General features: G+C 42.9%; 1 pseudogene; it reads right to left on the bottom strand.

Moving 5' to 3' along the window:
* Positions 1–12,076: 12,076 nt before the first annotated feature.
* LOC143393794 (nucleophosmin pseudogene) lies at positions 12,077–12,967 on the bottom strand (annotated as a pseudogene).
* Between the last annotated feature and the right edge of the window lie 528 nt (positions 12,968–13,495).

The following is a 13,495-nucleotide window of genomic DNA, read 5'->3' as shown; positions in this document are numbered from 1 at the left end:
GTAGCCAACTTTTTCTTCTATCAGACTCCGTGTCTCTGATTTGATATCAAGGTCCTTGAACCATTTTGAGTTAACTTTTGTGCATGGCGAGAGAAAGGGATTCAGCTTCATTTTGTTGTATATGGATTTCCAGTTTTCCCAGCACCATTTGTTGAAGATGCTATTTTTCCTCCATTGCATGCTTTTAGCCCCTTTATCAAATATAAGATAGTTGTAGCTTTGTGGATTGGTTTCTGTATCCTCTATTCTGTACCATTGGTCCACCCGCCTGTTTTGGTACCAGTTCCATGCTGTTTTTGTTACTATTGCTCTGTAGTATAGTTTGAGGTCTGATATCGCTATACCGCCTGATTCACACTTCCTGCTTAGAGTTATTTTTGCTATTCTGGGTCTTTTATTTTTCCATATGAATTTCATGATTGCTTTCTCTATTTCTACAAGAAATGCCGTTGGGATTTTGATTGGCATTGCATTAAACCTATAGAGAACTTTTGGTAATATCACCATTTTGATGATGTTAGTTCTGCCTATCCATGAACAGGGTATATTTTTCCATCTTCTAAGATCTTCTTCTATTTCTCTCTTTAGGGTTCTGTAGTTTTCATTGTATAAGTCTTTCACCTCTTTTGTTAGGTTGATTCCCAAGTGTTTTATTTTTTTGAGGATATTGTGAATGGAGTGGTTGTCCTCATTTCCATTTCAGAGGATTTGTCGCTGATATTCAGGAATGCCTTTGATTTATGCATGTTGATTTTATATCCTGCCACTTTGCTGAATTCATTTATTAGCTCTAATAGTTTCTTTGTAGACCCTTTTGGGTCTGCTAGGATAGAATCATGTCATCTGCAAATAGTGATAATTTAAGTTCTTCTTTTCCCATTTTTATGCCTTTAATTTCTTTCATCTGTCTAATTGCTCTGGCCAGTGTTTCGAGAACTATGTTGAACAGATGTGGTGATAGAGGGCATCCCTGTCTTGTTCCAGATTTTAGAGGGAATGCCTTCAATTTTTCTCTGTTCAGAATGATGCTAGCCTGAGGCTTAGCATGTATAGCTTTTACAATGTTGAGGTAAGTTTCTGTTATCCCTAGTTTTTCTAGAGTTTTGAACATAAAGGGATGCTGTACTTTGTCGAATGCTTTTTCTGCATCTATCGAGATGATCATATGGTTCTTATCTTTAAGTCTATTGATGTGGTGAATAACATTTATTGATTTCCGTATATTGAACCAGCCTTGCATCCCAGGGATGAATCCTACTTGATCATGGTGCACAATTTTTTTTGATATGTTTTTGTATCCGATTCACCAGAATTTTATTGAGGATTTTTGCATCTAGGTTCATTAGAGATATTGGTCTGTAGTTTTCTTTCTTTGAAGTATCTTTGTCTGGTTTAGGAATCAGGGTGATGTTGGCCTCGTAGAATGAATTTGGAAGTTCTCCCTCTTTTTCTATTTCCTGGAATAGCTTGAAAAGTATTGGTATTAGTTCTTCTTTAAAGGTTTTGTAAAACTCTGCTGTATACCCATCCGGTCCTGGGCTTTTCTTAGTTGGTAGTCTTTTGATGGCTTCTTCTATTTCCTCAATTGATATTGGTCTGTTTAGGTTGTCTATATTCTCCTGACTCAATCTGGGTAGATAATGTGACTTAAGAAATTTATTGATGCCTTCACTATCTTCTATTTCATTGGAGTATAAGGATTCAAAATAATTTCTAATTATCTTCTGTATTTCTGAAATGTATGTTGTGATATTGCCTTTTTCATCCCATATGCTAGTATTTTGGTTTCTCTCTCTTCTTCTCTTCGTTAGGCTAAGGGTCTGTCGATTTTATTTATTTTTTCAAAGAACCAACTTTTAGTTTTGTCAATTTTTTCAATTGTTTCTTTCGTTTCGATTTCATTAATTTCAGCTCTGATTTTAATTATTTCTTGTCTTCTACTTCTTTTGCTGTTGTTTTGCTCTTCTTTTTCTAGGATTTTGAGTTGAAGTATTAGATCATTTATTTGTTGGTTTTTTCTTTTTTTAAGGAATGAACTCCAAGCAATAAATTTTCCTCTTAGAACTGCTTTCAATGTGTCCCATAGATTCCGATATGTTGTGTCTGTGTTTTCATTTATCTCTAAGAATTTTTTAATTTCCTCCTTGATGTCTTCTATAACCCATTGATCATTCAGTAACCTATTGTTCATTCTCCAAGTGATGCATGAAATTTCCTTACTTCTTTTATCGTTAATTTTCAATTTCATTCCATTATGGTCAGATAAGATGCATGGTATTATCTCTACTCCTTTATATTGTCTAAGAGTTGCCCTGTGACATAATATATGATCTATTTTTGAGAAGGATCCATGTGCTGCTGAGAAAAAAGTGTAACTGCTTGATGTTGGGTGGTATATTCTATATATGTCAGTTAAGTCTAGGTTATTAATTGTGTTATTGAGCTCTATAGTTTCCTTATTCAACTTTTGTTTGGAAGATCTGTCCAGTGGTGAGAGAGGTGTGTTGAAGTCTCCCATGATTATTGTATGGTGGTCTATTAGACTCTTGAACTTGAGAAGAGTTTGTTTGATGAACATAGCTGCACCATTGTTTGGGGCATATATATTTATGATTGTTATGTCTTGTTGGTGTATGGTTCCCTTGAGAAGTATGTAGTGTCCCTCTTCATCCCTTTTGATTAAGTTTGGCTTGAAATCTATTTTATTTGATATGAGTATGGACACTCCTGCTTGTTTCCGAAGTCCATATGAGTGATATGATTTTTCCCAACCTTTCACCTTCAGTCTACGTATATCTTTTCCTATCAAATGCGTCTCCTGAAGGCAGCATATTGTTGGGTCTTGTTTTGTGATCCATTCTACTAGCCTGTGTCTCTTAATTGGTGAGTTTAAGCCATTAACATTTAGGGTTATTATTGAGATATGGGTTGTTCTTCCAGCCATATTTGTTTATTTATGTTACTAAACATGGTTTGTTTTCCTCTTTGATTATTCCCCCCCCCCTTTACTGTACTACCTCCCACTGTTGGTTTTCATTGATATTTTCCATTTCCTCTTCCTGTAATATTTTGCCGAGGATGTTTTGAAGAGATGGTTTTCTAGCTGCAAATTCTTTTAACTTTTGTTTATCATGGAAGGTTTTAATTTCATCTTCCATCCTGAAGCTTAATTTCACGGGATACACAATTCTTGGTTGGAACCCATTTTCTTTCAGTGTTTGAAATATGTTATTCCAGGATCTTCTAGCTTTCAGAGTCTGTGTTGAAAGATCAGCTGTTATCCTGATTGGTTTACCCCTAAATGTAATCTGCTTCCTTTCTCTTGTAGCTTTTAAAATTCTCTCCTTATTCTGTATGTTGGGCATTTTCATTATAATGTGTCTAGGTGTGATCTCTTATGATTTTGCACATTCGGCGTCCTGTAGGCTTCTAGGATTTGGGATTCTGTCTCATTCTTCAAGTCTGGGAAGTTTTCTCGTATTATTTCGTTGAATAGATTGCCCATTCCTTTGGTTTGGACCTCAGTACCTTCCTGTATCCCAATGACTCTTAAGTTTGGTCTCTTTATGTTATCCCATATTTCTCGAATGTTCTGCTCATGGTTTCTTAACAGCTTTGCTGAGCTGTCTATGTTCTTCTCCAGTTGAAATACTTTGTCTTCATTGTCTGATGTTCTATCTTCTAAGTGTTCTACTCTGCTGGTAGTATTCTCAATTGAGTTTTTAAGTTGGTTTATTGTTTCCTGCATTTCCAGGATTTCTGTTTGTTTGTTTTTTATAACCTCTATTTCCCTGTATAATTGATCTTTAGCTTCTTGGATTTGTTTATGTAATTGATTGTCAAAGTGGTCGAAGTGGTCTTTCATTGTCTGATTTTGCTGTCTAATGTCTTCCTTGAGACTCCAGATCATCTGAAGCATGTATATCCTGAATTCTTTATCTGACATTCCATCTGCTGCAGATATTACCTCTTCTAAAGTTGAGTTGACCTGCATTGCTTGTGGTCCTTTCTTTCCTTGTCTTTTCATATTGATCGCGTTTCTTTCTGCTTGGTGAAACTGTTGTGTTATTGATTTTTTTCCCCCTATATATTTATATTGCTCTTGTATAGCTGCAAAGTCTCCCTCGCAGGCTTTGGCGGTGGTTCTGCCCCTCCTCCAATTGAGGCAATGTGCCTACCACGCCGGGAGGCCGCTGTGCCTGTACTTTCGATGGGCCTGTTCTTTCGGTGGTCACAGGTCTGCCTACCTTGCAGGCGTGAGCAGCGGCTTTGCCCCTCCGCTGGCCACTAGGCCTGTTCTGTCTGTCGGTTGCAGGTCTGTCTACCTAAAAGGCGCTGGTGGCGGCTCTGCCCCTCCCCCAATCGGGGCGATGTATCTGGCGGGCCACTGGGCCTGTTTTGTCAGTGGTCACGGTTCCGCCTACCTTGCACGTGCGTGGAGCAGCTGTGTCCCTCCGAGAGTTGCTGGGCCTGACCTGCCGGTGGGTGGCAAGTGCACCTACCTTGCAGGCGCGGGGATGCCTCTGCTGCTCCGCGGGTCACTGGGCCTGATCTGCTGGTGAGTTGCAGGTCTGCCTAACTTGCAGGCGCCCGGCGGCTCTGCCCCTCCCCCAACCGGGGCGGGGGGATGTGTCTGGCCGGCCGCTGGGCCTGTTCTGTTGGTGGTCACGGTTCAGCCTACCTAGCAGGCACATGGGGCAGCTGTGCCCCTCCGCAGGTTTTTGGGCCTGACCTGCCGGTGGATCGCAGGTCTGCCTACCTTGTAGGCTCGGGGGGTGGCTCTGCCGCTCTGTGGATTGCTGTGCCTGTTCTGCTGGTGGGTCGCGGGTCCGCCTACCTTGCAGGCGCCTGGCGGCTCTGCCCCTTCCCCAACCGGAGCGATGTGTCTGGCGGTCCACTGGGCCTGTTTTGTCGGTGGTCATGGTTCCGCCTACCTAGCAGGCTCGTGGGGCAGCTGTGCCCCTCCGCAGTTTGTTGGGCCTGACCTGCCGGTGGGTGGCAAGTGCGCCTATCTTGCAGGCCCAGGGGTGGCTCTGCCTCTCCGCGGTTGCTGGGCCTGATCTGCTGGTGATTCGCAGGTCCGCCTAACTTGCAGGCGCCCGGCGGCTCTGCCCCTCCCCCAACCGGGGCGGGGCGATGTGTCTGGCCGGCCTCTGGGCCTGTTCTGTCGGTGGTCAGGGTTCTGCCTACCTAGCAGGCTCGTGGGGCAGCTGTGCCCCTCCACAGTTTGTTGGGCCTGACCTGCCGGTGGGTGGCAAGTGCCCCTACCTTGCAGGCCCGGGGGTGGCTCTGCCGCTCCGCGGTTGCTGGGTCTGATCAGCTGGTGATTCGCAGGTCTGCCTAACTTGCAGGGGCCCGGCAGCTCTGCCCCTCCCCCAACCGGGGCGGGGCGATGTGTCTGGCCGGCCGCTGGGCCTGTTCTGTCGGTGGTCAGGGTTCTGCCTACCTAGCAGGCTCGTGGGGCAGCTGTGCCCCTCCGCAGTTTGTTGGGCCTGACCTGCCGGTGGGTGGCAAGTGGACCTAGCTTGCAGGCCCAGGGGTGGCTCTGCTGCTCCGTGGTTGCTGGGCCTGATCTGCTGGTGATTCGCAGGTCTGCGTAACTTGCAGGCGCCCAGCGGCTCTGCCCCTACCCCAACCGGAGCGATGTGTCTGGCAGTCCACTGGGCCTGTTTTGTCGGTGGTCACAGTTCCGCCTACCTTGCACACGCGTGGAGCAGCTGTTTCATTAGTGCCTGGGCACACTCTCCTTTTTTGCCTCCCTCAGGCCCTAAGTTTGTAGAGCTTGGGGCTGAGAACCCCCAGCAAATTTGCTTACCTTCTGGTAGCCACGCCCCCGTATCTGATGCAAGAGACCTCAGTTGTCAGCACTGGTGGGAGCGGTAGCCGTGAGTCCCACGCCGAGGCGAGTCGGTGCAAGAGACCTCAGTTGTCAGCACTGGTGGGAGCGGTAGCTGGGAGTCCCGCGCCGCGCGGTTCCCGCCGGCTCCTGCGCCAGCGCCGTCGCGGCTCCCACCGGCTCCCGTGCCGCTGCCCTGGCTGCCGCCGGCTCCCTCGCCGCAGCCGCGGCTGCCGCCGGCTCCCTCGCCGCAGCCGCGGCTCCTGCCCGCTCCCGTGCCGCCCTCGGTCTGGCTATTGCGCTCACAGGAGTCTGGGAGGGGCCCTTAAGTTTTCCCCGCTGATCTATAGCTGAAAGAGCTGTTATCAGTCAAAAAAAAAACAAAAAAAAAAAAAAAAAAAAAACAGAGATGATGACGTCAGCTCTCCAAGATGGTGGCCGCTGGCTTCCTCTGTGGTCTGACCGATGTGGAGAACCGAATTGGATGGTTTCCTTCCCCGTCTCAAGCCCAGAATTCAGCTCTGAGTACAGTATTTGCACAGCTGGCGGGAGCCTGCAGAATCCGTAGCGCTGTATCTTTGCATTGTTATCTTACCGTCGTTTCCCAGCGAGCGCCGCAGACTCTGGCCGCGGGGCGATTTGCTGCATACGCAGCGTGACCCTCCGTGCGGACAAATCTCTCGCGTTTGAGCTCCAGTAGCAGGTCCTTATGCATTGGAAATCCTTCCTCTAGGTTTCGGAGCACCCCAATTTTGCTGGAAATTCCTAACAAGCTAGCTTTTATCCATTCTACCTTGTCTTTTTCCTGCTCAGTGACGCAGTACACGGGGGTGCTGCACTCCTTTCGCAGACATCTTGAAAAGCCGCTCCCAATGACTCTTAAGTTTGGTCTCTTAATGTTATCCCATATTTCTTGGATGTTCTTCTCATGGTTTCTTAAGAGTCTCGCTGAGCTGTCTATGTTCTTTTCAAGTTGAAATACTTTGTCTTCATTGTCTGATGTTCTATCTTCTAAGTGTTCTACTCTGCTGGTAGTATTCTCATTTGAGTTTTTAAGTTGGTTTATTGCTTCCTGCATTTCTAGGATTTCTGTTTGCTTTTTATAACCTCTATCTCCCTGTATAGTTGATCTTTTGCTTCTTGGATTTGTTTATTTAATTCATTGTTGAAGTGATCTTTCATTGTCTGATTTTGCTGTCTAATGTCTTCCTTGAGACTCCAGATCATCTGAAGCATGTAAATCCTGAATTCTTTATCTGACATTCCATCTGCTGCAGCTATTACCTCTTCTAAAGTTGAGTTGACATCACTCAAATGGCCTTCCAGTCTATTACTTCTCAATCAGACTTCTATCATGGACCACTCGATAGACCCGATTTTGAAAGGGGGACTCCAAACTGCTTGCCCCACATCGTCCCTTTTCAGTCTGAAGATGCCAGAAGGATCTTCGCCCCCTTTCCTTACAGCGGTAAGGAGTTCCCAAATTAGAGGGGGGAATGAAGCCACATTTAAAGTTAGGTAGTCAGTGTAGTTAGGTAAATTGGGTCTAATACTGAGTGAAATCTAAAATGGAGGCCATGTTGAATGAATTCCGGGAAATGCAGGACAACTCATGGAATGTTAATGAAGTCCCAAGAAAAGCCCTAGGCCCAAAGTCCATCCCTAAGGAATGTTAATAAACAGCCCCAGCAGATTTGAAGATAGCCCATCCCAAAGAAGTGTTAATGAAGTCCTTCCTGCTCAGACTACTTCTTTGGCCCACCTGTGTCCCACCCCTCCAGACTTCCCACCTACATTCCATCTCTGAAAGAACTATAAAAAGGGGAGACAACAGCCTTCCACGGATCCACCTCTTGGGTCCCCTTCTTCCTCCGGGAGAAGTCTTTTCTGCTGTCCTTTAATAAAAACTTCTAATTTCTACTCTGAAAAAAAAAATAAAGTTGAGTTGATCTGCATTGCTTGTGGTCCTTTCTTTCCTTGTCTTTTCATACTGCTCGCGTTTCTTTCTGCTTGGTGAAACTGTTGTGTTATTGAATTTTTCCCCTATATATTTATATTGCTCTTGTATAGTTGTAAAGTCTCCCTTGCAGGGGCGGGCGGCAGATGTGCTCCTCCTCCAATTGGGGTGATCTGTCTATTACGCCAGTGGGCCGCTGGGCCCCTTCTCCAGGTCGCATGGTCTGCCTACCTTACGGGCAACGGCTGGGCCCCTCCTCCAATAGGGGTGATCTGTCTACCACGCTGGCGGGACACTGGGCCTGTTCTCCAGGTTGCAGGTCTGCCTACCTTGCAGGCGGGGGCGTCAGCTGTGCCCCTCCTCCAATTGGGGTGATCTTTCAACTAGGTCGGCAGGCCGCTGGGCCCCTTCTCCAGGACGCGCGGTCTGCCTACCTTGTGGGGCGGCAGCTGGGCCCTTCCTCCAATTGGGGTGATGTGTTTACTTTGCCGGCAGGCCGCTAGGCCTGTTCTGCCGGTGGGTTGCAGGTCTGCCTACCTTGCAGGCATGGTTGGCGGGCGGTGGCTCTGCTCTGCCCCTCCTCCAATTGGGGTGACGTGTCTACCACGCTGGCGGGCCACTGGGCCTGTTTTACTTGTATTCTTTATAATTGCCATTCTGAGTAGCGGGAGATGAAATCACAGTGTAGTTTTAATTTGCATTTCTCTGATTGCTAGAGGTGTTGAACATTTTTCATATATTTTTTGACCATTTGTATTTCTTCTGTGAAGTGTTTGTTCAGTTCCTTTGCCCATTTATTGATTGGGTTATTTATTTTTCTGGTGTTATGTTTTTTGAGTTCTCTGTATAACCTGGAGATTAGTGCTGTATCTGAGGTACAGGTGGTGAGGATTTTCTCCCATTCTGTAGGATCTCTGTTGATGTTCTTGATTGTTTCCTTTTCTGTTCGATGCCATCCCATTTATGATTATTGATTTTACTGCTTGCACTTTAGAATTATTATTGAGGAAATTAGTTCCCAAGCCAACACGATGGAGAGTTGGGCCTTCTTTATTTTCTAGTAAGTGCATGTCTCTGGTCTAAAGCTTAGGTCCTCCATCCACTTAGGGTTGAGTTTTGTGCAGGGTGAAAAATAGTTGTTCAATTTCTATTTCATACAGATTTCCAGTTTTCCCAGAACTATTTGTTGAAGAGGCTATCTTTTCTCCAATGTATTTTATGGCACCTTTGTCTAAATGATATAACTGTATTTATGTGAATGTGTCTCTGTGTCTGCTATTCTGTTTCATTAGTCTTCATTTCTGTTTTGGTGCCAATACCATCCTGTTTTTGTTACTATAGCTCTGTAGGATCTCAAGTTCAAAGTCAGCCTCAAGTGCTCGAAAACCCCCCTTGACGCTGGGTTTGAACTTAAGATTCTCCTGTGAGAGCCTCCAAGTTGCTGGACTTATAGGCTGTGCCTGACCCCAAGCCCATTTAACCCATAATGCATCTGAGTTCCAAACTTAATAAACATGAGATAACATTGTGACATTATTTTTAAAGTATCATAAAGTGTACGTAAATATAAAAAATGTTAAAACATTGAGAAGATACCTTTTCTAACATTTCAATATTAATAATGAAGGTATTTATTTATATGTAGAATGATTTATTAACTATGAGTCCACGTAATTTATTGGTATGTTCCATAGAATATAAGATATACACCAGAAATGGGCAGATAAAATAATTAAATTAAATAACATAGGTAAGAATTTTAACGTTTTGATCTCTCATCCCAGGAGGTATCCAGTTCATGCTAATTCATGTCACTCTGTTAATAACCATCACTTATCAAGACTTATCATCTGGATTATCAAATGGCAAATTTCTCCAGCGAAACTCTTGGCATCAATGCTGAACCTAAACAAGAAAGGATTATAATTTCTGGAAAATAGCAGAGTAGAAAAAGCTGGGTGTCAAACTTTTCATGTGTGGGCTCATTTCCTTGGCCTCCCCTGTCTGAGAGGTTGCCTGATCTCAAGAGATTGCTGAGTTATTTCAAAGGATATCTCAAAGAATACAGATGACCAGGGAGACAGTGACACAGAGAGTAAGGAATGTGGGAAAGGACCCAGAGCTTTGGTGCGCTTTGATAGCCACCTTCCCTGAAACTCCACCAGTACAACAAGAAAGCTCTTGGAATCTCTTGTTCAATTTTTATGGAAGTTTAATTAAATAGCCATGATGATTAAATCACTGGTCACTGGTGATCAGCTCAACTTTAAGCCTCTCTCCTCTCCCCAGATGTACGGGGAACAGATATTTAAAAGGGAAGAAAGTAACTTTGAAACCTTTTTTTTTTCTAATTTCATTGCCTATGAAATTGACTAGAATTTGAAGAGATAGATAGAAATGGTTGAAGGGATTCTGAAAGGGACTTTTAGGATTTTAGAGGATTTTGGAGATACAAGTCACTGTATCATTTCTGTGTACAACTCCAATTTTCACTTCTTCTTAATTAAGATATATCATCATCACTTCTCCCATGCATAAGAATCACGAATAGATTAAGTTTTTTATGTGTATGAGAGGAGAGGAATTCATAAATGGAATAAATCTACAAGTCTTTAATTTAGAAGCCAACTTGTCCTGTACCCTAAAAAAATTTCTATTAATTTTTTTTGTTTTAATTTTCAGACTCTCCCCACTAAGTTGGCTGTCACTGTATTTCCTCTTGCAGCTTTCCTTCTCACCCCTCCCTAGCTGTTTCCCAGAGAGAATATAGACAATTATGATTTAACTTTCTTATATTGATTCCTCACCTTCTTTCATTTTTCTCTAATAGCCAAATCACTTAGTTCCTCAAATTTCTTACTTGAACTTATAATTTTTGTGAATATAAATAGTATTTCCTAATACCTTATTTTGTAACTATCTTCATTGTTCTGCTTTCTTACCTACTATTATCTTATAAATTTTGCTATCTGTTCTTTTACACGGTCAAAGATGATAATTGGCAAAGGCCAGATATTGTCACCCAATATTCATCCCTCCCTCCTTCTTAGCAACAGAAACTCTATTTACCTGGACACATGGCTGCCTAGAATAGAACCTTCCTTTCCCAGTCTCCCTGTGACTAAGTATAGCTGTGTAGTTACCCAGTAGGATGGAAGCAGTAATGTTGAGTCTGAATTCCAGGAAATGTCCTTGAAGGGAGAGGTCACATTTTTCTTTACATTCTTCCTCCTTCCCACTATATAAAATGTGAATGTGATAGTTATTGTTTGAGCAGCCATTAATGAGTTCTGAGATAGAAGTCTCCTGTAGATGGAAGAGACCTGAATGCCTTCTAATGAGCTGTTCCAGACCAGCCCCAGACGACTGCAGGCTGTGCTCACATGGAAAGATGATAAGCCTCCATCAAGTTTAAGTCAAAATTATTTTGGGTTTTCTCACAGTTGAGCCCAATTTGGTTTAACAATTATAGCTATATTCTATTTTGCAACCAAAACTAGCTCTTTTATGATTATCTATAGGTTGATTTAGAAAGTTGAAAGCTGGAAGTTGTATTCACATAACTGGGTAAATAGTGTACACTACAGAATCAAGGAGTTTTTTTTTTGTGTGTGTTTAATTAGTTTATATTTTTTTTCTTTCAGATTTATTTTCAACTTCTCCAAAATATTTTGTTTTATTGTCTTCTTTTCTTTATCCCTTCTAAAGACCCTCCTTCTACAGAGCTGTGTGGCTTCCTGTTCCAATTTTGGATTTGATGCTTTCTTTCTTTTTTTTTTTTTATTAAAATACTGAGTTTATTTCACATGTATATTTTTGTCTCCCCACTATTTCCATGGCTGACCACCACTACTACTATGTCCTATCATAACATTCCATACATACTTAGAAACCAAGCAAAGGGTAGAGTTCCATCTTTAAAAACTAAACAGGCATTTTGGACAACACATTCTTGGCAATAGAACCTGGACAACATTTATCAAACATGGTAGGGAAAGTTCTCACTTTGCATTATAAAAAGGACAGCCAGATATCAACTGTTACATAAATGAAATAAGATGGATTTTTTTTGAGGGGGGGGGGAGACAGAGAGAGAGAGAGAGAGAGAGAGAGAGAGAGAGAGAGAGAGAGGAAGGGAGGGAGGGAGGGAGAGTTTTTAGTTTTTGGTGGACACAACATCTTTATTTTATTTTTATGTGGTGCTGAGGATCGAACCCAGCGCCCTGCACATGCCAGGCGAGCCTGCTACCACATGAGCCACATCTCCAGCCCAAAGATGGAAATTTTTAACAAATTGTTTAAACTATTTTCTTAAAGAGACTTCCTTCACTGCCAGAGATCTTGAATTGCCTCCTGGTCAGTCATCCAGAAGCAATTCTTCACATAATTGACGAACTTGGCTTCCACTTTGGGAAGAGAACCACCTTTTTCTATACTTCCTTGCATTTTTGCTTTAATGTCTTCTACAGAACTAGGTCCTTTTGGTGTTTTAGGAGTTTTTTCCTGTTTTTTGAGAGACTCTTGACCTTTTGATCTTGGTGTTGATGGTTTTGAGTTTTTTCCATGCTGGTTCGATTTTTGTGCATTTTTGGTTGGAGTATCTTGTATAGATTTCTTCACTGGAGCTTTTTCTTCAATTTCTTCCTCATCAAAATCATCATCATTTTCTTCATCATCATCAACATCTTCATCAGCAGCAAGTTTCACTTTTTTTCTGGGGAACCTTGCTACCACCTCTAGGGGCAGATCATTTTCCAGATACACTTAAGAGTTTCACATCCTCCTCCTCTTCATCTTCTGACTCTGCATCTTCCTCCACAGCTACTAAGTGCTGGCCACTAATATGGATAGGCCCTGAACTGCACTTCGACCTTAAGACCACAGGTGGTGTGATTTCAAAACCCCCAAGGGAAACCGTTGGCTGTACAGACATTTTCAATATTGCCAGTGTTACTTTAATTGGAGTGCCTTCATAATTCATTGCCTCTGCTTCAACAATGTGCAATTCATCCTTTGCACCAGACCCTAAACTGACTGTTCTTAATGATAACTGGTGCTCAGTTTCAACATTATCCATCTTAAAGTGATAATCTTTGTCAGCCTTTAGCTCACAACCGAAAAGGTAGTTCTGGGACCTCAGGGGGGCTCATGTCCATATCCATCGAATCTTCCATGAGGTGGTAGCACACACTTAGGTGGGAGAGAAGGCGGATGGAAAATGGTGGGTTGGATTTGATGCTTTCTATCTGCTGAAACAGCTGTCAAAATGAGACTTCAATTCAGTGCTTTCAGGAGAAGCCTATTAGAAGGCCAAATGTGACAATGACATCACATCTGCCATTCATCATCTCAGTTTAGTAATGGAGGAGAAGCTGATAGATGGGAATTCCTTTCATGTCCATAGAATGCTATAAGGGGCAAACACCACATTATTTTTCTTTGTGCATTAGCAACCATTCTTTGTTTCCAAGTTGTTTCTGATTTCTAGCACAGTTTTAGGTTAATACTATGCATAGATTTTCATTCTGAATTCTTTCTAAGATTCAAGGACTCCTTTTTTTTCTTTAAGTTTTTCTCTCTTACCTTCTCTGTGTTTCTGAGAACTAGTACAATGAAATGGCCAAGTGCATAGACCTTAGAGTTAGATGGCTTTGGTATTATTTCAGCTCCATCACTGATTGGCTTTATAACTAATTCTAAGC

Source organism: Callospermophilus lateralis, chromosome 3 (genome assembly GCF_048772815.1).
Source record: "Callospermophilus lateralis isolate mCalLat2 chromosome 3, mCalLat2.hap1, whole genome shotgun sequence".
NCBI classification, from domain to species: domain Eukaryota; kingdom Metazoa; phylum Chordata; class Mammalia; order Rodentia; family Sciuridae; genus Callospermophilus; species Callospermophilus lateralis.
Note: the sequence above shows the minus strand (reverse complement) of the source record. Positions and strands in the feature narration are given on the sequence as shown.